The sequence below is a fragment of the Phodopus roborovskii genome, unplaced genomic scaffold (assembly GCF_943737965.1).
Source record: "Phodopus roborovskii unplaced genomic scaffold, PHOROB, whole genome shotgun sequence".
In the NCBI taxonomy this organism is placed as follows: Eukaryota; Metazoa; Chordata; class Mammalia; order Rodentia; family Cricetidae; genus Phodopus; species Phodopus roborovskii.
This window is the reverse complement of record NW_026126444.1, coordinates 1,394,306-1,420,304: the sequence shown is the minus strand read 5'-3', so window position 1 is coordinate 1,420,304 and position 25,999 is coordinate 1,394,306.

Below are 25,999 nucleotides of genomic sequence, written 5' to 3'. Positions count from 1 at the left end.
ATTCATGTTAAGGGCTTTACTCATGGAGCCATCTCCCTAACCCTTTAACTGGTCAATTATTTTTAGTAGATCTAAAATAAATTCCTTTTATTTTTCAGGAGAAAAATCAGCATCTGCACATGATTATAACCTTATTTCCTCCTATAAACTATTCCTACCCCTTATTTATTTTTCCTGTTCTATTGCATTGATTAAAACTTCTTAAACAAGGATAAAAACTAAGAATAAGGATTGGCAGGCCAACTTTTTATTTCTAGTGTTTCTCTGTTAATTGGATTACTGACAGTTGCTTTCAGGAAGGTACCTTTTCTTATGTTGAAGTAGGTTGTGGATATCAATTTCCAGATAGTTTTTTTTTCTTTTAATCTCGAATGACTTTTGAATTTTATCAAGTGCCTTTTGGCATCTTTTGCGATGTGCATATGGTTTTTCTCCTTTGACCTGTTGATGTGATGAATTATGTTAATAGATTTCCTTATATTAAACTATCCTACATTCCTGGGATACACTCCACTTCGTCATTCTGTATTATTCTTCAAATGTGCGGCTGGGTTTGATTTGATAATATTTTATTTAGGATTTTTGCTTCAGTGTTTTGAGATTGTCCTATAGAGGTCCCCCCTCCCCCTTTATAGTATCTGTGCCAGGTTTTGATTTCAGAGTTTTCTGGCTTTCAAAAATAAAATGAGATGGGTTTCATCTTGAGTCAATTAAGTGACATTCCAAGTGTGGACATTCGAGTTCACAGCATGGCGTGTGGGAAAGAATGGAGGGCTGAGGATTAGAAGACCAAAGTTAAGTTGCTGCCCCTTCCCCATCAACTTCAGAAAATTGACCATGATATTTCCTCCTCTTGAATTTCCACTTCCTTACTTTAAAAATGAGATTTATACCCACTCTGTCCCAACTCTCTGAAAAGGTCGTGGCAGTCCATCAAGCTCATGAGGCTGCAAATGCTCTGTCTGCAAAAGCGATGGTAGTATTTATCAAGCACTTACATTTTACACACATATGTCTTTCCCTAGAGTCCTTGCCATAATCCTCACATGCCTCAGTTGCAGAGAAGACTCTTCCATGTCCTATAGCTCACTTGATCCTGGCCCTGCATCATCGGCACCACTCGAGGGCATATTACGAGTGTAGGCTCTCCAGCCCCACCCACTGACTCAGGAGCTGTACTTTCACAAGACCCATGGGGCAATTCTCACACATGACAACAGTCTGAGAAATACGGAGGAATCCAGCACCACAAGGGTGCAGATTCATCAGCACCATGCAAGAAATCACAGCTGTAGCATTTAGGAAGGATTTTCTTGTTGACTTCCTTGTTCATACCTCCCATATCCTGGATGACATAGCCACAAAGTCGCATGCACAAATGTTAGCCACTGAGAAAAGGGTCAAGGGTGTGCATGGTATTTTCTAGTCCAGAGGTGACTGCCTTTGGAAATGGAGCACACTGGATCCCTCCACTGTGAATTATTCCTCTACCGAGTCCAAAATGTAAAAGGAGTTTTAGTGCCTGCAGATGTGCACTTCTCTGGGGAAACTCAGCCCCATCATCATTCCCTTCAGTCAATCTAAAGGAATTTCTCAGCTGATCTTGTGAGCAACCACAGACTTTTTTTTCTTTCTAGGCTAAGGGTGACTGTATCATTTTCATCATGGAGTTTACACTTGCCACTACTTAAGCATGTTTTGGCTTCCATCAAGAGCAAGGGCCAGCATGTGCTTTTTGCTTCATTGCACACATCAGTATATGCACATGCATGTGGACACACCCAGAGAACATCCAAGACCATGGGAGAAACAGAAACCATGGCAACCAAGAGATCATCAACAAGGATTCCCTTCTTGGAAGCCTATAGAGATAACTAAGGCAGTCGTCATAACTGTTTGCAGGTCTTGGCTGGCAGTTGCCATAGAGACTGGCAGTTGGGAGGGAACCCCTCCTTAGTGATGTTGCCAACAGCTGTTTTATTCCTCTGTGTCTTGCACACTAGCAATTATTTCACACCCTATGGAGGAGAGAGGAACAGGTGTGCCTTTTGCTAAGCTGGCAAAGCAGAGGAGAAAATGCAATGTAAAAATATTCATAAACACAGTATTCTTCTAACAGTGAAGATACTGTTCCTAGTTAGAATTTAAATATGCATTAAAAAACTGAACGTGAAGCCAAGTTTAGTGACACACCCCTGTAATTTCAGAACTAGGGAGGTGGAGGTAAGAATATTGTAGCTGAGGACCAACCTGGGCTACATGGTGAATTCAAAGCCAGCCTGAACTATTTAGAGAGATTCTGAGCCAAAACTCAAGGGGTAGGGACATAGCTCACTAGTAGAGTACTTGTCTGTCATGTGCAAGGTTATGGGTTTGATTCTTCAGCACCACAAGAGAAAAAAAAAAAAGCTAAAAAGTAACCCTTGTAAAGATGTTATTTAGATTCAAAGTCTAGAACATTCGGTAGATATGAAACGATTGTATTAAGATGTCCAGGTTCAGGTATTGTGTCTGTAATTCTGTAACACTTCCCCCAATGTCCTAGGTTAGAAAAAGAGTAGAATATGAAGCTGTATATGCCCAAGTATTTGTTTTCACACGACTCACAATATTTTGTTAATTGCTTGTAATTTATGTATAACTAATGTTTCTGTTTAACTAGTGTACCTCCCACTTCTTCCATGGGGGACTGGTCCAAGACTTAACTGTGCTAGTGTGCCCACTATGCCCAGAGCAGTGCAGCAGTGCTCAGCACAGAGTGTATTCATGCCTGTATTGATTATGCATTTCTGTGAAACAAATGCAGGCAAACATGCTTTAAAACCACACCTTTTATGATCTTACAATTTTTATGGGTCATCTGTCAGGTTCTGTGCTCATGACTGTAGAGAGCTCCAATCAAGATGCCACATGGAAGATTCTCCTCAGGAATGGACTTGCTTCTGATTTCAGTGAGTTGCTGGTGGAATTCCTGTTCTTGCACCTGGAGGATGAGAGGATGCTGTGTCTTCAGGCTGAATAGCTCTCCGCATGTCTCTCCCCAACAGGAGTTTACAACGCTCATGAGAGGCAAGAGGGACTTTGCGGGAGGCATCTTCTATACTGTCATGCAATCCTGGGAGTGACATCCTTTAACCTTTGCCATGTTCTGCTGGTGAAAAGTAAGTTATTTTTGTCATTCCCACTAAGGGATATATGGGAATGTGATCACTAAGTGTAGGGGGATGCCTTTAAGGTCTGTCTGTTATAGCTCTTTACAATTAATTGTCCTTCGACATGGCCTCTCAGGTGCACTAGAAACATGAATATTGCATTTGGGATTGTTAAGACGAGAAGGACATACACCACAGAACTCCAATGTCATCTGCTTGTACTTTTTTTTTGAGTTGCGTTTCATGCTTATGCATTTTCTAGGGGAACTACTTTACTATATTGACTAGTTTTATGTTTAGAAAAATGTTGTAAAGTGCTCAACTAAGTTTATAAATCAACCCACAAGTATTTTAGAAGAGTTTTGAATGTTTTCCATGATTTAATACACAGTTACCATGGCAGTCATGAGAACAAGCCTCTTAGATCTTAGAGGCTATGATGAACCAGAGCCCCAGCTGTTCAAAAGTCCATCCACAAAATCCCTACTTCCCATGACCTGATCACAGCAGTGGCTGTTTCTGGAAGAAATACCAATTAAGGCTGTTTCTGGACACACAGAGTTCTGGTGGGCTACTTTGGTTTGAGCATTTCCTCCAACCATTTTAGGTCTGAATGTCCTCTGAGACATCATCCAAGCCTCTTTCTTCCTGCCTTTCTCACTCCTTCATTTATAGTCAGACCCTGCATTGTGGTCTGAGGCTCACTCAGCTTTCTCTAGTTCACACACTGGCTCCCCAAAATGTTTCTAGAATATCCAATCCTGTATTGATATCTTTCAACATATTATCCGATACCATCATATTTAGCAGCATTTGCACACATCTACAGAATTAGCCAGTGCTGTGCATATGAGGAAGTTTTCTCTCCCTCTGTCTTGACTCTAGGAATGGCAGAGGAGAGCTTTACTTGAGCTGGGCATGAGGTAGAATCTTGTGCCTGAGTTAGAAATTTTGCTGCTGTGACAGTCTATCGGACATAAACAAGGAGGAAAGATACAGGACTGTGGAGACCACTCAGTGGGTGAGAGCGCTTGCTACACAACATGAATACCTGAATCTGGGCCCCCAGCACTAATGAAAAGGCTAGATGTGGCCAAACATGCCTGCAACTCCAGCATGTGGAGATAGGGGGCAGTGACAGGAGGATTGCTGGAGCTCAATGTCAGCCAGCCAGATGGAAAAAGGCGAATTCCAGGTTTGATGACAGGCGCTGTCTCAAGGGAATATGGCAGAGAAGAGGAAACTCAGTGTAAAGCCTTTGGCTTCCACACACATGCACACAGATGTGCAGATTCATACATGCACACATAGGCATAGACCACATACACACACATTCCCACATGTGCATGTATGTGTACTCACAAGCATGCATGTACATATACACACAGGTCTCATGCACAAATAGAGGGAAAACTTATTTAGGCTTATGGTTTCAAAGTTGTCAGTCCATTATGGTGATGAGGACATGGTGTAGCAGTGTACTGTAAACAATTCAGCTCCTTGGAGGTGGACACCACCACCTCTGCTGCATTTAAACAAAAGAGTTAGGTACCTGGAGCCTAGAGAATTGCAGTGGCTTGTGTAGAGCTATGCAGTAGAGGAATAGTAGAGGTACAGAAGCTTGAATCCTATCCTCTGAATATAGCCTAGTCTACTTTGCTTGTTGCTACTAGAGTTCGTTTAACTCTGTTTTCTACTCTATTTGCATTGAAAACATTAATAATAGCAGCCAACCAATGGCTAACAGTCTCAGGAGAGGTTATGGCACATCCTGGAAAGGCAGGCCCAAGGCTGATTGCAGAGAAACATATGATTCTGGTAAAAAGAAAGAAAAGAAAAGAAATACAGGAATCAACTTCTTTGACTACTCTTCACCCTAATGAGCTCTGATGCTGCTAAACTGTTCCTGACACCCTCTGATTCCTCCTCCTTTAAAGGCTCCAACAAAGCATAATAAAATAAGCTGCAAGTGTTTGGGGCTTAGTCAACCCTCTGAAGTATTCAAGGATGCAATTTGTAGGCAAGATGTTAAGGAATTAAAAAAAAAAAAAAAAAAAAGATGGCTGGTGCCAAGCTGTGTTGTACCAATTTCTCCCTGGTCCTGCTGCACTTTAGGTATGCATATGGTCCACACATTTTTCAAAATGTACCCCCAGGTGTCAGGGCCTGTTCTTTAGAGCTTATCAACTAAATGTGGGGAGGCGGGTGTGCTGAGGAAATGAAAAATCAACCCCCAGCTGCTTCTTGGAGCATTGCTTTAGCTGGGAGTCTTGGCATGGGCTGTGACATTCTTGCCTAGAGCTCCACAAAGCAGCACCTGGAGGATGAGACTCTAGAACAGGACAGAGGCCACTGACTATGTTCCTCACATTACAGAGGGTCCAGGAGATTAGGGGCTCAGAAGTGAGGGGTGAGTACATGGTAGCCAGCAAGGTGAGCATGAAATTGATTAAGGGTAGACAAGGCCCTTGGGAGATTCTAGTGGAAGTAACTCATGGGCATAACCCCATCTTCTTCTAACTTCTGCCTAAGTTGGCTGTATGTTGTGGAAATAGAAGGGGCAAGGACCGAACTTGGAAGACTTGGTTTGTGTCCAGTAGAGTTGGATTTGAACCCTTTTGTTTTCTAATGAGATGATTGTAGATTGTCTAGAACAATGTTAGGCACACTGTACATATGTATTTCATCCAGGAGAGAGAGAGAGAGAATCTGTGTATGTGTGTGTGTGTGTGTGTGTGTGTGTGTGTGTGAGAGAGAGAGAGAGAGAGAGGGAGTCTGTGTGTGTGTGTGTGTGTGTGTGTGTGTGTGAGAGAGAGAGAGAGAGAGAGAGAGCCTAACTCTACTGATCTGTAGCCCTGAGGGCTACTACTGTCCCCCCCCCCCCAGTTCCTCCAATGCTATGACCACTCATCAGTACTGGATTGAACAACCACTCCTTCTTGTGGAAGCACAGATTATGGTATGATTCCTGGCTGTTGTGGGATAGGAAGGATGGTGGTGGTTATAGCAGTAAGGATATTATATGACATGTGGTAAATACTTCATCAGTGTTCCCCAAAGAAAAAGATTTTGAATCTAGAAGCTTCCAATAATGTCAACAAAAAGGGTTTTCCTTTCTTTTTAATAAAGGGAGCATTCCTACGGTCCTCTTTGGGTCACTCTCCTAGTTGCCTCATGGAAAGGGTGGGCGGCTATTATTATATCCCTTGAAATCTTCCCACGCTGAAGCCATCTCTCCCAGAGAATGAAGTATGCAGAATTTCCACCAACCATTGGGAGTTGAGATAGAGAACATGTAAATCTTCCTCTGTGATACCACACTGGCTCTGGGTGTCCATTCCAGTTTGGACTTGACTGCCTTGGTTGCTAATCAGAGGACTTGGTCCAGAGACTCCTTAAAGGAGGCAAGTCCTCTCTGGGTGAGTTGAAATGAGAGGCTCCTTAACTGGACTGGAATGGGCAGCATCATCTGTCTGCCTTACATGTACCTGGTAGACTGAATGCAGAATTGAGTATCTTCACTGGCCAGAGCTCAGTGAACACACAGGGCTACCAGCAAACCATATTCGATTAAGTGGAGGAAGAGGCCTTCACACTAGAGTCAGGATTATAAGGCAGAAGACCGCCTGAGTTCACATTTGACTCTCTCACTTGTGAGGTGGCTTTGGGTATGCTGAGTTTTCTATACTTCCTGCAGCCCATCACATGGGTTGGTGAGCAGTAGCAAAGTTGGATTTTACCAGTCTTGCTTTCCTTCTCCCACCAAATGAAAAATTAGGAAATGGCTTGGGCCTTTCATTCACAAAGTGCTTCAGGATTCCTGCTGCCCCAACTGGTAGGACTAAACCAACTATCATGGAATTTACATATATTTAAATCCCTGGGAAACCAGCTGACAAGTCTGTATTCTAGACTTCAGGAGGGAGATGTCTTACAGAATGAAAAGGGGAGGTGTAGGGAAGGTGAGAACTCTATGAACATCAGATTCAAGGTGCCTTGGTTATCTATAGGTGTGTAACAACCATGCTTCTCCCAAATCCAGCATTATCATTCACAATTGGTTCTCATCTGAGGTGTCAAGAAGCTGCTGTTTGAGAATTGCCGGGGGGGGGGGTAGAGTCATTTGAATGTTCAGGTGTGTTAACTTCTGAGATGGCTTTTTCTGTAACGTTTCTGGGAACTTGGCTTCATGCATGGACAATTTTGAGGCTATCAACCTCTTCTTTACACAACTTGCTTGGTCTTTCTTTAAGCATGGTAGTCTGAGTAGGCCTTCCCAAGTGATAGCCAGCTCCTGTTTGAACAAGGTTTTTCAAACTTGCCACTGCTGCCATTTGTGCTATCTTGTATTGGCAGGCTGTTTTGTGTATTTTAGGAGGTTAGTCCCATGCCTGACTTCTGGAAGTGAGCACACACACACACACACACACACACACACACACACACACACACAACACACACACACACTTCAAACATTGCCAGATGGGGAGTGAAACTGCCTGCAGTTGAGAAACACTGATCTGGAAGGAGTGTTGCTAGAAACTCCAAAATCAAGGCTTCTTGTGGCCTTGGAAGTCACGCACAGGCACTGTATCTGCATGCTGTTGGTCCTAAATGAGTTCTAGGGTCAAGGGGAAGAGGACTACAGATGGGGAGTCTACAGGGAGAGGTGGTTCATGAGGGGTTGAGCCTTGTTTTCAGACAATGACTCCTTTTTTAAAAAAATTTAATTTATTATTTTACATGTTGATCCCAGTTCCCTCTCCCTTCCCTCCCTCCCTCCCTCCTTCCCTCATTCCCTCCCTTTTACCCTCTCTGCCCTCTCACATGCACTCTAACCACCCTCCCCTCCCATCCCCCCACCCCAATTCCATATGTAGGGGAATGCCAATGACTCCTTTTCACAAGTAACTCACAGCAGACACCTTCCAGGAATCTCTTCATGCTTGTAGCTGCTTCCCTTCAACGCTGCCTATTGGCCCTATGGTGTGAGAGGCCTATGCCTTCAGTTCTGCTCTTGAGAATATTGGAGGCCATTTGGGACACAGATGGGAAACCAGAGAGCTTAGTGTAACACGGTATATGCTGGAATCCACAGAGAGCCAAACACGTGCAAAGAGCACGGTAGGGGATCACGCTGGCTAAGATGGGTGTTCTAGTTCTGAGTCCTGGAGCATGAGTGAATGGACACAGGAGGGTATGGGCCGGGCGGGCGCTGCTGGGGAAGCACAGTGCAGTGCAATAGGAGGACACTGTGAGCAGCAGTGTGTGGGTGCAGGGTGGCGGCAGTGGTTCTTGCATGGGGGGGGGGAGGTGGCATATGGGTCGGGGGGAGCTGTGTTCAAGGCCAAGGAGTCAAGACTGTCTATTTCTCTGTGTCTATTTCTTGGATATTTTACGGTGTCTAGCCACTAGGAAGTGACAGGTCACTGTTTGGTAAAAGCAAACAATAAGGACTTCCTTTCAGGTCACCCACAGCCTGTGTCTAGGGAGCAGAAACACTGAGAACCTTAACTGAAGGAGGCCAGTTGTGTTGAGGACCTTATACGTTTAAGACTCTTTGTCAGAGGCTTTGGAGATCTCTGACAGCTCTTGTACTATCCACTTGAACACGATATCCTAGCACTGGGGAGGCAGAGGTGGGAGGATCTCTATGAGCTGGAGGCCAGCCTGGTCTACAAAACGAGTTACAGGAAGGCCAGGGATACACAGAGAAACCCTGTTTCAAAGAACAAAAGCAAAACAAACAAACAAACAAAAACAGAGCAAGATGGTTTATTTGTTTTATGGCTACAGTACAGACGACATTCACTTCTATGTACCGCCTTATTCTGCAGGACTCAGTGAGGCACACGGGAGTGTTGTTCGTTCCTGTGGCAGCCTCCCTTTGCTGGCTTATATCCTAAGATCCAGAGGAACGGTCAACAGGACCATTCTGAATTCACTTGAAGGCACTCGGTTGTTTTAAAGGGGTCTTCAAGAAAGAAAGATTAAAGCCAAGTGTCCGGGGAGATACCTACCTGAACATTGAAATTCTTATACATTTCCACAAGCTGCCATGACTTTCCATGGAAAACCAGAAGAGCCTCAGGTTGCTGGAATCTAGGAGGCAGTGTTTTCAATTGAGAGAGTATGCCTGCAAGGCCATCCCCACTAGCAAGTCTACTTTTGTGCCCAGGGTCAAGTTCCAATAGCTTACTTTCCTTCTTCTAGCCTCATTGACGGTGTTTTCAGAGCCACACCCAGACAGAAACACACTTCTGTCCCGATATGGTCACACTCTGGGCTTTTCATTCTGGTGCCCGCTTCCTGACAGGACCCTCTTTCTCCATCCTGTCTGGTGACTCCTACCCATTCTCTGGAATCCTGGATACTTGTTCAGCATGTGCCCATGACTACCTCTTATGAGCCAAACCCTGTGATGAGCAAGACACAGTTCCTGAACTCAAAGAGAGTCCCCGGGGTCCATTTCTCCATGAAGATGTCTTCAGTATCTCTGGTAATTCCTCAAGCACACTTGCAGGGCTATCATGATACAACTGATTTCAAAGTGTTGCAGACATTTGAGCATTTGTCTGACTTCCTCAGCTTTCTAGCAGAGAAGAGACCACTTGTTCCTACTCACAGTTTAAGCTCAGGTCTGTATCGCAGTTGATACGCACTTGATGCTAAATGCATACATGGGCTTACACAAGGGGGTAAGTGAGGCCCCTTGGCTCTTCTGCACTTGAGCCTTCACCAGCGCATGTTTCCCAGTTTGGGAGGGGACAACTGTTTTCTTTTTCTTGGAGCAAGCTCCCTTCGAAGATCTCTAAGATGTACTGAGATCTTAGTGGCAGAACAGGTTTTTGATACTGGGCCAGCAAATCTGGCAGAGTCAGGTTGCTCTCTTTGAGAAGATTAATTAAGGAGGACTTAAGAGAAGGGATGGGTGAACTGGTTGCTAACAAGTAGGAACCAGCCATAGGCTCAGCCCTATTTCAGGAACACACCAAAGCAGCATCTTCAAGGTCGAGCTTGGCTTGGTTCAATTAATCCTCTCTTCTTTGTGCATTCGCTGCTCCCACACCCACCACAGCCTCTCTCACTCATCCTTGGTGAACCATGAATCATGCACGCAGGCTCCCTCTCTTGTTCTCCGCTGGGTCCCACACTTTCCTCACTGCGCTGTCGTATGAGGACAGAGAAGACTGGGGGCGGAGGGAGAGTCTTGGGTAAATAGACCATTTTGAGCCTTTCAGAGGGAAGGAGGCTCTGAGTGGGCCCCCATGATTCATGGCAAGACAAAGATGTGGAGGAGGGAGGAGGGATGGGCTGGGTGAGGATCAGAGAGGCAGCAAAGGAGGTTGGGCTGTCTCATGGGGATGGGTGGGAAAGGCCAACCTCCAGGTCTAGATAAGGTGTGGAGGGTTTGAGGCAGGTGGGCGAAGGACCGCAGGCAGAATAGAAAGACAGATGGGGACGTTTTTTAAAACTTGATTTCACTACATTAATGGAGTACATTTACATATCAAATAGTCATAGGTTAAAGATAATAAACTAGGGTAAAATGCTCCACAAACACGATGAAGATACTGATAATCATATGGAAAATTATACAAATTAATAGGAAGAGACCAAAGTGGAGACTGGGGGAAAAAATGGGCAAATGGATTGAAAAAGAACAAATTTGGACTTGAATGTCCTCATTGGGAAACTTTGGTTTCCTGTCCTCCAAGTTGAGCATCTGTCAGGTGTCTCTCTCTCCACTAAGTCTCCTCTTACATCCTCATCCGTCCTTCCTGCACTGTTTCTCTTCTATAATGCAGCACCAGCCCGAGATCGTGCAGAGTGGAGTTTTGAATACTCGAGCAGGGCAGGGCCCAGTCTTACACTGAATTGTCTTCTTGGCCCCAGCCCGAGCCCAGAACATTGCCCATGTGATTGATCTGTGTGGTCTGAGTGAGGCACAGAACACCTCAAATGAGGACTAGCTTGGAGACATGAGGACATATGGTGATAACATGCCTGAGATGCTTTGCATATTAGAAGCCTGTAGGATTTAATAGTATTGGTTTTATTGCTTTCCCTCTTAAATTCCTTGGTTTCTGTGTTTTTCTTAGACCAGTGGCTCTCAACCTTTGGGTCATGACCCATTTGGGGGTCACATATCAGATGTCCCACATGTCAAATATTTACATTATGATTCACAACAGTAGTAAAATTACAGTTATGAAGTAGCATTGAAATAATTTTATGGTTGGGGGTCACCTCAACCTGAGGGACTGTATTAAAGGGTCACAGCATCAGGAAGGTTGAGAACCACTGCCTTAGGCAATGAAATACTTAATTTCACAGAATTCTTGAAGGCCAAACAAGCAGAGGTATGCACTTAGGTGGAGATGTGTGGAGTGGGAAGCTGGATGGAAAAGTGAGGTGTCTCAACAGATCTTCTGTGGAAGGTAGAGCACCTTCTGTATATGCCAGAGCTGTTCGCTTATATCATCCCATTTGGAATCATGCTAGGGGACAGGCAGGTATCTTCCTCATGGACTAGCTGATGCTCTTTGAGGAACAGCAGTGAGCTGTGTGAGGACCATTCTAAGGTTAACTTCCAGCATCCCAATTCATCACCAAAGCTTGAGACTTTTGTGGCTGGTCCTTTCTTTGAGACACTGGAGGGCAGTGTGGTATAGTAGATTGAGCTAGGAATTTGGCATGAAGGGATTTCTTTGGGTGTGGGTTTGAAAGCTGTGTGGCCTTGAGCAAGTTAAGCAACCTTTCTGAGTATTTCCTCGCCCCAGAATGAGGATGATCAATACAAGACTCATCTTGTTGGGGACCTTGAGAATCAGATTTTAAAAAGGTATTACAAATACTTTTCAATGAATAGCTGAACATATGATTCTAGTATCACTGTGAATTATTTGGGGGAACCCAACAGTCCTTCCTGAACAGAAGATATTTCTCCAAATGACCTGTAAAGCATTAAAACTAATATATATCCTCACTGCTGGCAGTTATTTCCCTCTTGGGGTTCAAGTACACTGCACAAGATGCCACTCAGGAAATGAACATTCCTGGAGGTGAAGGTGGAATGAGTAGCCAAGGACAAAGAGGGTCTAACAGACAGCTTTATCTTCCCACAGGAGAACAGGTTGTCAAGGATCTAAGTAAGAGAGCTGTGCTTGGCAGAGGAGGAGGAGGAGAGGAAGGAGGAGAAAGGAAAGGCACCAAGGTGGGTTGTCTGAAAGTCAGACAGATTCAAGAGCACTGGGGGCTCCAGAGTTACTTTGATGGAGTTACAGTCAAGATTTTGGCACAATCTGCAGAAGAACTTTCCAGAAGAGGTATTGCTAGAGTAGAACTGAATTTGCTGCTACTCTAGATTTGCATGCATATGCAAGGTGACTTGCTGACCAGCAGGTGGGTGGGGGCTGGGCTTGTAGGAGGGTCAACTGAAGCTGGAAGTGATCTGGACTGACAGTTTGTTGAATAGCCTCTCCAGCACTCTTAGGGTCTCAGGGCTGGTTAGAGAACTTCCTGCCCACATGTCCTCATCAGCTTTCTGTCATGACTTTTGCTAGGCCCTACTTATTTGGTGATTTTAAGAAAGGATGTAGTTGATTTTAATGTTATGTATATGTGTGTCTCTTCCTGAGTATGTGCACAGAATTACAAGAACCAGCAGAGTCCAGAGGAGGGTGATGGATCCCTTGGAGCTGGAGTTAAGTATGGGTGGTTGTGAGCCGCCTGGCATGGGTGCTGGGAACTTAACTTGGGTCCTCTGGAAGAGCAGTACATGATCAGTAATGCTAAGCCTTTTTTGCATCCTCTGAATGATTTCTTAAAATATGCTTATTGACTTAAGAAAATACAGCCTCATTTGAATCAAGGACATAGGATCAATCGCCATTTAACTACTGAAATAAAATGGACCTTCGTGCACTTTCTATCAACAACCCCCCCCCCCCCAATCATAGACCAGCAGTCATCTATGTGCTATCTTTGGTTGGGGCTCATGTTCTAGGTAAACAGCCCATTTGATCTGCAGCATCTTTAACTGGAAGCCAACCCACACACATGTATAACTCTAGTGCCAGGAAAGCCAGTACTTCTCTGGAGGAAGCACTTTGGCAAAGTTCTGCAGAGTATGTCTACATTTTGTTGCCTGTAACTCCACCTATTGGCTCTAACCCTTGCGCCCTATGAAGTAATCCATTTTCCCTGTCTAGATGATTCTTTATAAAATGGTACTGCCTCCTGTATATCCCACATCCCAGGCAGGCGGGCCCACCTAGTTCTGTCTAATGTTCCTCTACAGGTGGGGTTTTATGTGTCCTAGACATCTTTTGTCACTGACTTTGGCAAAGATACCATTTCAGGGTTGTTTCTTTGCATATAATTCTGACACAGAACACAGTCCTTTAGTGTAGTCTGAGCTGGTAAGAGCAAGCACAACTATCCCCTCCCTCATGCCAGATCTACTGCCACTGTTACTATAATTCCATGTGCAGCCACACCCTCCCCTGACCACCAGGCATCAGTAGAAGGTAAGCATAGGCTGCCACACTGCCACCCAGAGAAGCGTTCTTTCAGGCTCTGTGACTGAGCATGCATCTTCATGTTCGCTCTTCTATTAATATTTGTGATTAACATCGATTCTCTATTGCTTACAAATTATAAAACAGATATTTATTGCACATGCAAAGGTGGAAATTTAAAGACAGCAAATATGTCAGAAATAGAAATTCTGGTAGTCCTATCCTCACTTGATCCAGTTGTGTTTTGGACCATCTTGTTTGGTGGCGGGGTGGGGGTGGGGGTGGGTGGGGGGACTTCCCATATGAATTCCATGGTAAATTAATCAGATCTGCACCTCCCCCTACCCCCCAAGCTGACTACAGCATGGGATCCAATTTCCGTCATTTGCAGGTAAATCTAGTGGCAGTGTTGGGGTACACCCAGAAGAGCAATGGGAAGGAGGGGGCTCCTTTCCACTCTTGCTCAACACCCTTATCCTGCTTTCTCAGCATGTGCCTTCCCCCATGGTTAACTCTATCTTCTTCTCTCTCCCTTTGTACATTTTGTCTCAAGACCAGAGATGTCCTTGGAATGCACAGAGCTGTCATGGCATGCCAAAGCGGGAATTGTCTGTCTGGACCCTCAAGAACTAGGAGACTGAAACTGGAGTGTAATATGGTTTGGATGTGTAATATTCCCACAGGCTAATGCTTTAGCACTTGTTTCCCAGTTGGTGGTGCCATTTTGGGGGAGGTTATGGAACCTATGGGACATGGCTGGTGACTTAGGCCACTTGAGGCAGCCTTTGAGTGTTGTATCTTGGTATGCTTTCAGTTCTGGCCTCTGCTTCCTGATTCCTATGATGTGAACCAGCAGCGTCAGGAGCTCCCCTGCCATGGCTTACCCACCATAACGGATTGGTAGCTTCCATGGCCATGCCTAACCCACTGTGAGGGGCTGATAATTCCTCAAACTATGAGCCCTAGATGACTCTTTCCTTTCAACCTGCTTCAGTCACACCTTCTGTCAGAGTGATGAGAAACATCAAGAATATGAAGTGAGATTTCTCCCAGCATCAGTGTCTTTGGTGACAAACAGGAAGCTGTTCTGGCATTGGCAGGCAGTCAGGGGAGCATGAGCTAAATGGAGAGAGGCTGGACAACCAGACAGCTTTCACCCTGAAAGTCTGAAACCATCCAGAGTGGTAGGACAGGAATGCTAGCCTCAGATGCTTGAAGGGTGTCGGCTGAGTTGAAACTTTATCCTATCATCACTTAATGTAGATGGCTCAGTGAGGCTAACAAGACACAATAAGGGAAGTTTTAGTGACTGGAGGCATTTGGAGGTTAGCTGAACTACAAAAGAGGGGGTGCTTTCTCATTCCTGAGGGTGTTTGAGGGTAAGTGGGCCAGCATCTGCAGGAAGGTTACTGAGACCCCTGGTCCCCATGCTGGGGGCCTAGGCTTGTGTTGCTGAGGTCCCACATATCCCAAGATTCTGAGATACAGGGCTGAATGTGATAGGGTGGTGCCCATTCTAGCCCTCATGACTCTATGATTTCCGCATGGCCTTATACCTCATGTTCCCTGCTTCTTCCTGTTGGCTCAGCAATGCCCCTGTTCTCAGAGAGGCATAACAGAGAAGCCTAGTTGGGGCACTCTGGTCAAGAAGGAGACCCCTAGGCTCGATGCCACCTACCCTAGTTGAGACAAGCTGAGCTTGGCATATAAAAAGCTTTGAGGAGAAATGTCACCCACATCACTTTTTGCCTCCGGTGGCTCCTAGACTCAGACCATCTTCATGTGGTCCCATCTAAATTTTTTGTATATTCAAATGAACTTTTCTTCATTTGACTGCTATTTGACCCCACAGTTTTAGAGTTTATATATTTATTTACAATGAACAACCTCCCCATATTTCAAAAATTGTTTTTAACAGCAACACCAGATAATTTGTTACAGTGTACTCTGTAGATACAACTTTGTAGGAAAAAATTTCCTTAAGTGATATATTTATGAAATATATGATATTAATATATAATATTATAAACAATTAAATATTTTAAATGCACTCAAATGGCTTTAAAGACAAGGTTTCTTAAAAGGAATAGTAAGTATAATAAAGTAATTACAGCATCTAAATCTAGGGTTATGTGATAAAGATTAGAGGAAGTAGTGATGCTTCTTGAGTGTTTACTAAATTACCAGCCTTAAAGTTAAATTTCATTTATAGATATATTTTACTTTCCAGGGGATAATATTAAGTACTTTTATTGTTTCTACTTTATAGACAAAGAAACTGAGGTTGAAAATGTTAAGTTACTCACATCAATTTACACAGGAAGTAGGTTGGGGTTGGGATATCAAATGCAGGCAAGTTGAACTCAATTCATTCCTTCTGTAATTGTTTTGTCAATGAAATCATCATACCAGTTTGTAAATACTAGTCACAACGATGATGGTTAACAATGATGCAGCTGGTTAAATCTTCAGCTTTCCAATGCAACAGCACAGGGTGCCTCCTTTGCTATTTAGTTCACAAAACCTCTAGCCAAGGCCTGGTGTCTACATTTTTTAAGGAGATGTGAGAACCAATTAGGTGCCTTTCTTTTTTTTTTCTGCTCTTTATATATGTGCATGTTTATATGAGGGTATACATTATACACAGGTGTGTGTGTGTGTGTGTGTGTGTGTGTGTGTGTGTGTTTATTCCTTATGTGTCCACAGTTTTTTTCCCCAAGATTTCTTTTACTGTCCTGGAGCTCACTGAGCAGGGTAGCCTGGCTAGTCAGTGAGTCCTATGATTTGCTTGTCTCTGACTTCTAAGTATCGAGATAATAAGTGCATGCCACTATATCCCACATTTTAATGTGACTTGTAGGGATGGAACTCAAGTCTCCATGCTTCACTGACAGCTATCTTCTGGCACTGTGCCCTTCCTTAAGGATATCTTAGAGGCCAGAAGCACTCCCTCTTGGGCTGCCCTACCTCATTTGGTGGCCAGGGTGGATGAAGCTTGATGGCTGACAACAGGAGTGTGTTGAAGATCCTCTCACCACTTTCTGCAATTTGCTTTGTCCTTGTCATCTCTCCCCAGTATAGGGAAAAGGGTCTTTAGAAGCTTGGTTTCCTTGTCTCCCCAAGGAGGTCACAAAAATGACTAAATCACAATGCTGCCTATGATATCTACACACAGACAACTTATACCAACTCAGCCCACCTCCATCCTTTCTGCCTTCCTTCCTTCCTTCCTTCCTTCCTTCCTTCCTTCCTTCCTTCCTTCCTTCCTTCCTTCCATCTTCTGTCCCAGCTCATTGCTGTCTGTGTGGCCCTGCCCTGGGGACTCCAAACTTCACTATGTAATTTGAATTCTCAGAGTGCCCTTAACTACTTCCCTGCTTGGGAGAGTCCTAATTCTCTCTTTAGAATGTCATATTTTCTGTGATGTATCTCCTGGGCAGAATGGCTGCCTCCAGAGACCAATGAATCAAGGCATTGTTGGATGCAGGATGCTCTGGCATGAGTCTGATTTTGAGGCATGGTTCTGTATCTTGGTACAGAGGATGTGCCTCAGTGGTAGAGAATTTGCCCAGCATGCATGAGACCTCAAATTTGGTACTCAGCACTGCCTCATTTCCCTCCTCCAAATCCCCTTTATGATCATCTTAAAAAGATACAGGATGTTAGGTTTTCCCAGTAAAAGTCACCTAAATTAATTTTCTGTGTTCTCCAGAGCCAATAGTGTGTAGGAAACAGAGTACTCTAATTAGTCACCTTTAGTTACCATAACCAATTAGCACAGACAAGGATAAGGGAAGTTTCTTGTGAGAACAATGCAACAGCAGCAGTTTTTTCCTTCCAGGGGCCATAAGAGAAGCCATTGTGTGTCCACAGTCCAGCTCCTGGTGTCTGGTGCAACATCTCGGGTTCCTTGTCTTGCAGAAGCATCGCCCTCATCCATCTTTGCCTTTACCTCTCTGTCTGTGGTATTCTATCTGGATGTGTGTTTGTCTCGAAATTTTCCCCATTCTAAAGATATTGGTCATTTTAGGGACCTCATGTTAATTTGACTACCTACAATGACCACATCTTCAAGTTAGATTAGGTTGAGAGACTTCGGAGTAGGACTTCAGCATATGGGTTCAAGGGTGGTGGCACAAGTCAATCCACAGAAAGTACTGGGTGTTTGAGGGTATGAATGGGAACACTGGGGTAGCTACAGAAGTCCTGAGATGTCACCTTTAATATTTCCCCTATCCTTTTAGAGAGTCCAATGGTGACTTTTATTTTATTCATTTGTCAATCAAATATGATGTTATTGAGTGCCTATTGTGCCCCAGAACTTGGAAATGTGTTCTGCAAAAAGAGCAACTTCAAATGATCTTTGTCCTTCCCTTTGAGTGAGACAAGATGAAGTGTCCATGATGCATCTATGGTCGGCATCTTCAATGGAGCCTTTTGTCATTCGATTGGGAATCTGCCTCATCAGCTATTTGAATATTGCTTTCACAACCTGAAGAATAGGTCAGTGGCTGCCAAGTTTAAACTTATTCATAACCTGGTTGCCTGATCTGTTTGAAAACACTATAGATGAGCCACTTTCTTGGTCATTCTCCAGTCACGAATTTCTGTCTCCACAAGAAATTTAGGTACCACTGGTATAGAAAGAAGTAGGGGTTCATGTCTCCCAAGGACCTACTTTATTTAATCACAGCCACTGTCTGTCCCAAGGACCTCTTGCTATGCATGGTGATGGCGAAGGCCCTCCTCTTTCTACCTTTACCTACCAGAGCTGTGTTTCCTCAGAACTCCTCACCAGGTTCTTGCCACAAGTTCTGGGATCTGTGCCATTTATTCCTGTAAGTCACGTAATCTTTTCTACAGCATTGGTAAGTGGGAGCAAAGAACTATGGGGTCCTGATCTGAAAACCCCAAATCTGAAGTGCTCAAAAATCCAAGACTTTGAATGTGGACATGATACACCAAGTTGAAAATTCCCCATGTGATGCGTTTCAGTCACAACATGGATACACCGTGAATCCTGCATAAGATGTTGCAAGACACGTGTGCAACTAAATGAATTTTGTCTAATAACTGGATCCAGTCCCCAAGATATCTCAGCATATATGCAAATATTCCTAAATATGAAAAAGAGCAAAATCCTGAATGCTTCTGGTCCCACATATTTCAGACAGGGCTTGCACAGTATACAGCACTGTAGCCCACTCAGTCACGATCCAACTGGCCTGAGGTGGTGTAGTTAGTAAGAGCCAGAGAAGGGTCTCCTGTTGGAGTCTGTTTGACTTCAAATAGGGACTTATGTTTTCTGTTCCCCTTGCATTTATGTTTTTTTTAAATAAAAATGTTTTAGTGCGCAACATGATGCTTTGATATACATATACACAGTGAATTTATTACTACACTCAAGCTATGTAACATAGCTGTCATATAGCCACCATTTTTTTCTGCGAGGAGCAAGCACCAAAATCTACTTTTTTAAAGCAAATTTCCAATATATAGAAAACTATACTGCTAACTATAGTCATAATGTCTATGTCAGAGCCCGACATTTACACATCATGAGACATTGACCTGTCTACTGTGGTTCCATTTCCCCACCTGTGGTGACCACCGTCCTCCTCTCTACATCCCCATATTTGCAGTTGTCTTCTGTAGATTCTTCATGTAAGTGAGATCATGTGGCACTTTATTTCTGTATCCTGTCTCTTTATTTTTCATACTATCTTCTAGGTTCATCCATTCTCCTGTCATTTTTTAAAGACATGTCACATGCTTGCTGCAAACCATCTGCATCTCCATACTGCCTACAGTAGGGACACCTATCCAGAGATGTGAGAACACTAATCTAGTGTGTGTGTGTGTGTGTGTGTGTGTTAGAGAGTCTAAAGTAGGGATACCCATCCAGAGATGCGAGAACACTAATCAAGTGTGCATGCATGTGTGCGTGCATGTGTGCGCACATGTGTGCAAGAGAGAGAGAGAGATAGAGAGATAGAGAGAAAGATATGCATACGTAGAGAAGGACAGAGACCCGAGGTCAGATTCACAAACGTTTCCTGACCTCAAAGGCTAAAGGATGCCTGCTTCAGTCAAGGAAGCAGTTGACTGATCATGTCTGACCTCCATGTTCTTGCTGGTTCTACTTCCTGGTACTTCTTGTTTTGGAAGGTTTCCTGTACTTTACAAGCCCAGACCCATTTCCAGAGCTCCAGGTCACCTTGGGAGGAGTAACCTGAACCCATGGTTTCCCACAGAGCTGCTTCTATTGTTCCGGCCTCCACTGGTGAGCTGGGTGACTTTTCCCCTGTCCCCTCTCTCTTCCTGCATAGGCTCTGAGCCCCTAAACCATCCACTTGTGCTTTGTCTGAGAAGTGTCTGAAAACCAAGGGCAAGAGTCAGCCTTGCGTAGGCACCTTGTCTTTGCATTGAAGCTGCCAGTTAAGCTGGCATCAGCTTCTGGCTTCTTGGATATCAGCTGGCATTAGCTTCCGGGGTATCATCCTGGAACAAAAACTTGTTCTTCAACAGGTGCTCCCTGGTGGCCAAGCTGTATCTTCTCCATCTCTAGTCATCCCCCCTTTTTCTTCTCTGCTCCAGCTCCTCTGTTCCTCCCCTCCTCTTTCTTCCTGTTCTTGCTTCTCCTCCCTTCCTCCTCCCTCTCTTTTCTCCATCCTCCTTTTCTTAGGGCCCTCCTGCAGCCCTCAAGTGTCTTCACTTCTATTATATCAGGAAGCTCCCTCTTCTACAAATCATGTTCTTAAAAGCAAGTCACTGAGCAAAGCTCAACATTATAGACAGATTCCGAGGTGACTTAATTCTTGAGAGCTGAAATATGGCCTGAAACCCTTGTTTCTACCTTGTCCTTGGATAATGTGATTTCAACATGCAGACTGCTTTTTCACGATTTTGGCTTCTCCTTCCCAAATAAGTGCACAGTCAGGCTTAAGTCTGTCAAGTGTCTAAAGCACGCCAAACCTGCCACATTCAGGCTGCCCCAGGATTTCCATTTGAGCAAAATCCCCAAGGTCTTGACTGCTTACTGCTAATTTCATCAGGCCAATGGTCCTGGGCAGGGGGTAAGCACAGCCCTAAGCCCCATATCCTGCAAGCCCCAGGCAGAAGCTCCATCTACTGCCCTTCCATCGCAGTCTCTCCTGCCTTCCCCTAACCCATAGGGAGGTACTTCTGGAAAGAGACAACTTCCTTGAAGGAAACTACAACGACACATAGGCTTCTGCTTGAAGATGTTCTGCTGCCATATGGTTATTGACAGACAAGGGCCCCTGTCCCAGGCCAGGGGCAGACTGCAGGTTGTCACAGGCATGCTAAGGACTCTAAGAGCACTGGGCAAGCTCCCAGACTAATTGGGGTTTATCTCTTATTGTATTCATTCAGCAAATACTGAGTGAGTTCTAGGTCCCAGGCCAAGCCCTGGGAAGCCAGGACTAAGGAGACTTTGTCTGGTCTCCAGGAGCTCAGGATTCTGCTTGGGAAAATAGAAGTGTAAATAAATAAGTGGGTAAAGAGTGCTAGGGTGGACCAGGGGGCTGTAAAATGTAGAGTGTGTGTGTGTGTGTGTGTGTGTGTGTGTGTGAGAGAGAGAGAGAGACTCGATTCTCATTCCATTTCTGTCATTTTGTCACCCAGAATAATTCCAAGGCTCACTAAATGTACTTACATATTTTCCGAGAATGAGGTTGTGTTTTCAACTCCTTCATGGGATTGTATTCAAACGTGGTCACCAAATCCCATGGCTTCATAGAGGAGAATGTGAAGTCTGCACGAACGCAAACAGTGCCACCTTTGTTCAGTCCTGTAGACCTGTCATCTGGTGGCAAAGCTGGTAGGGAGTAGACTCTCAATAAATATTTGCTGAGTGAGTTAATGAAACAGATGGTGAAGGACAGACAGTCTTTGGTGGTGGTTTTTAAACTTGAACCTGAGATTCATGTGATGAGCGTGTTAAAACATAGGGTCTCCATGTTCAAAGACTGATGCTGTTCTGAGGTGGAGTAAAGGGACTGCATTCTTCACCCTCCTGGATTGAGATCCACACTCTGAACACCAGTGGGGTCTTCTCTATCAGAGATGGACCACAACATCCCTCCAAGTTGTTCCCAAAGAACCACTATCGGTTTTGGTCCTCCCCAATGTCTCAACAGGGGCCAGGTCCTATCACATGAGACAGGCCCAAGTAACTGGGGTTTTTGAAGGCTCACAGTGACACAGCTATGATGCAGTTGTCTTTATGCAACCAGGGGGAATCAGAACGTGAGCCTTCAGCAGTGAGCTCAACCCCTATGTGAAATTCAGGGCAGTTAAAATAGCTCTGCTTGGGAAAGAAACCCTTTTGTCTGTCGTGAGGATCATTGCTCCTTCTTAGGCAACTGGCATCATCATAGGAAAAGGACGAGCTGCTGTGGTGCTTTGGGTTTTTACTTACTCATCCATATTGCTTATTCATGCCAAGTAAATTTTAATTGTCATTGCCATTGAGCAAGGAGCACCATGCTGGAGACCTGAGTGTGCTAACCTCTCACCACACTGCTGAAGAGACTCTGATGGCAGACATGCTTTGGACTGGCCCATCATGTGCTTCTCAGTGAAGAGGTTTGACTCGTGCTGTGTGAGGCTCGATGGCTTTGTCCCTTTTCTACAAATATGCAGAGGCTGATGTCCCTGCCCACAGTGCCTGCAAAGGTGAGGAGCAGGGGCATCATTGTAGCTCCTGATAGTAACAGTGCCTGCTTGATGAATTAAACAGCATGATGAGGCTGTAAGGGCTTTGACATCTTTGAGGACACTGAGTACACACAGTGACAGGCCTGGCGCTCAGCTCTGAGAACCACTGTATTTCTTCCAGACATAGTAGGCAACAGACATTACTGATCCTGTCAGGGCGTGTGCCTGCTTTCTTCACTGGATCTAGAGACACAGCCCATAGACTTTCTCTTTTTGCCTCTTTAGCTACAGAGTCCAGGATAGGACTAGACACAACAGTTCTGGAACTTTCTAGGAACCACGCAGAGCAATGGCCATATCCCAGCATGGCTGTTCACTGCTGTGGGATTCTGTTACATCTCTGGGCCTCACTTTGCTTTTCTGATGAACAGGTGTGCTGTGTATCTGAATGCTGGCTTTCCACCATCCAGGCTTTGTGCATTGGGCTTCATGAGGCCTGTCTCCTTAGTTCTCCTAGTCTCCATAGTGAGGATATTTAGCTCCTTTAAGGCTACAGAGGATACCGGGCGGTGGTGGTGTACGCCTTTAGTCCTAGCACTTGAGAGGCAGAGGCAGGTGGATCTCTGAGTTTGAAGCCAGCCTGGTCTACAAAGTGAGTTCCAGGATAAGCTACCCAGAGAAAACTTGTCTTGAGGGTTCCCCACCCACCCAAAAAGGCTATAGAGGATCAGACATCTTCTAAGATCTAGGATCCCTTCACAAACTGACTGATTTCAGAGCCCACACTTATACAGCCACTGTAGTGCTGGTTCTCCAGGGGGGATGACTGTCTTCTGGAGCACATTTGGCAGTGTTGAGACAGTGTTGCTGTAGCCACCAGCAGGAGATGCTGCTGATACCTAGTGAGTAGAGGCCAGGAGTTTTGGTCAGCATCTTGTAGTGTTCAGGACCAGTCATCATAAGAAAGAATGATGCAGTCCAAAATGGCAATGAGAAGCCTTGTGCTGCAGTGCACTGCCTCCCTGAAATGATGCTAGCCAGGCCCGAGCACATCCACATCAATGGCATTCCTTCTCTGCATTCTTAGGGCTCAGCTCAGACAAGAAAGAAGAACCCAGGCTCCAGTTTGCCTCAGCAACTTGAGTTTTAGCCTTAATGGTTCCCGGCTGCTTGGCATCTCTAGCTCACGAGTTCCTGCCGTTGTGAGATGTGCTGACAGTTATCAAGAGTTAGGGCAAGACTCTTGTTGGGAGAAGTCCAACTTCCTGAGATCTGGCAAGTTCAGACATTCTTCTCAGAATGCACACCTTGCTGGCCTCTGACCTTATAGCATGCATTGGCTCTGGGAATGGCTGAGCTTTGTGCACAATGTTCCGTGTTCATGAGAACTGTTGTTTCTCACCTTTTGCGTGGAAGGCCTTGTAGGGTGCTTGCTGTCATCAAGGAGTCTTGCCAGTGAGAACCATGAATGTCGTCATGGTTCTGGCCCTTGAAAATGAATGAATCAAGGAGAAACCTGACAGATGGCCTGTCATCTGGGGCAGCCACACCTTGCAGGCTGGGCACTTTGTCTCCACCAATGACTCACCAAATGGCCTTGGGCAAATGCCTGGAATGGACTTCTCTCACTGTCAGCAAGGGGGGCATCTGCCTGGCTCAGGAAGCTCTAGGGCAGTGGTTCTCAATCTGTGGATTGTAATGCCTTGGGGTGTGTGTCAAATGATCCTTTCACAGGGATCACCTAAAGACCATTGGGAATACCAGATATTTATATTACAATTCATAACAGTAGCAAATTACAGTTATGAAGTAGCAACGAAATCAGTTTGTGCTTGGGGGTCACCAAAACATGAAGAACTGTATTAAAGGATTGCAGCATTAGGAAGGTTGAGAATCACTGCTCAAGAGGATGCCCTTTGGACAAACTGGCAGAAGAGATCTTTGTATGCATAAGAGAACAGGACACTGGGAGCTAAAGGCAAATTGGGAGGAACAGAGAGCTGTGTCATTGAAGCTGTGACTTGACTTTTGGGGTCTTGTTTCCTTGCAAATTCTCAATGATACATGCTTAATCAATGTGGGGTGTAGTTAAGTTAATGTTAGCTTAACTGGTACAGTGTGGGGGTAAGCTGATGGTTCCAGCAGTGAAGGACTGTGGACAGTCTACTAACAATCTTTCTTCAGTCTTGATACCCCATGCATGAACTTGAGGAAATTTGACTTAACATGTTGATCACTAACAGCAGCAGAGACCCACTCTGGAGAATGAATGGCCAATGTTGAACTATTATTCTTCCATGGAATATAGGCAGAAACCACTGGCCTTTTGGAAGTCAGCGGCAAAGCCCATTGGAGTGAGTGCATCCCCTGGGATTTATGTTCCTAGAACACTGGCTTGAGATAGGAGAGTCCACAGTCCCTTTTGGGGAAGAGGCTAGTTAAGTAGCCTCAGGTAGATTCCTTAGTGTGGGATCCAGTGGTGAGGAGTGGGCTCAGCCCTGTAAGGGTGCTACACATAGTCATGACCTGCTTATTTTTCTCTTTTTTTTCAATGAAGGCAAAGGGATTTAATTACACCAGTACCACACTTATTGCCTGAGATTCAATATAGACAATCTTTATAATTTGGAGAGACTTGGGATATCTTTTGCAATTCCCTCCCAGGGATAAACATGTTGGGACATTGAGTTTTCCTTCAGTACAGTGGGAACAAAAGAACTTCAGGGATAAGATATCTGGGTTGCCATACCCTTTATTCAGATATTAGTTGATCTTTCAATTCTTGGGGGCTCCTGATGCCCACATTTCCACCCTCTTCCCAAATGCTTCTCTGCAATAGCTAGCATTTATTTTTTTTTCACAAAGGGTCATGTAGTTGTCAAAAATCAAGTTTAAGCCAAGGCTTTGCAACTCACTAACTGGACAATACCGAGTAACTTCTACCAGTTTATGAAGCCTCAGTTTGCCTATACAGGTAGGTATCAAAAGCTGCTGGGGGTATTCCTATAAATGAGTGCCCAATACATGGTAGGCATTCTATTGATGTTTGGCTGCCTGGCATCTGAAACCCATTTTTTTTTTTTTTTTTTTTTTTTTTTTTATTTAGAGGGTTCCTTTAGGATGTGTCTTGGGAGGAAGCCATCAAAGCTGACAGAAGACATGCTGTTTTATTCTCCCTGCTGTGAATCAGAGTGTGCACATCACTTATCACATGTCCGTCACTACAGTCAGTTGCCTCTCAGCACACTACCCGGGGGCTTGTTAAGTTGAATCTAGCATCAGCAAGTACAGCATGTCGTTGCAAGAACCGTGAAAGTAGGTCAGCCTGGATGTCCTCACCAGACCTTTGCTGTAGTAGGATTTTGGTCCTGGTCCAGCTGGGTGACCTCTCTTAGCCCCTGCCCATTTTTCTTCACTGGCTCTCCAAATTTCTTAACCATCCTGTGATCAGTAAATTCCTTTTGTGTTTAAATCAACTGGAGACCCTGTCTGCTGCTTTCAGATAGAATACTAGCCAGCTAGGCTGGAGAGATGGCTCAGCCATTCAAGGCTAGGCTAATAACCAAAAATATAAGAATACTGGCCAGCCACATTAACGTTTATCATGCTCATTATTGTTATTATTGCCCTATTATAGTGCAC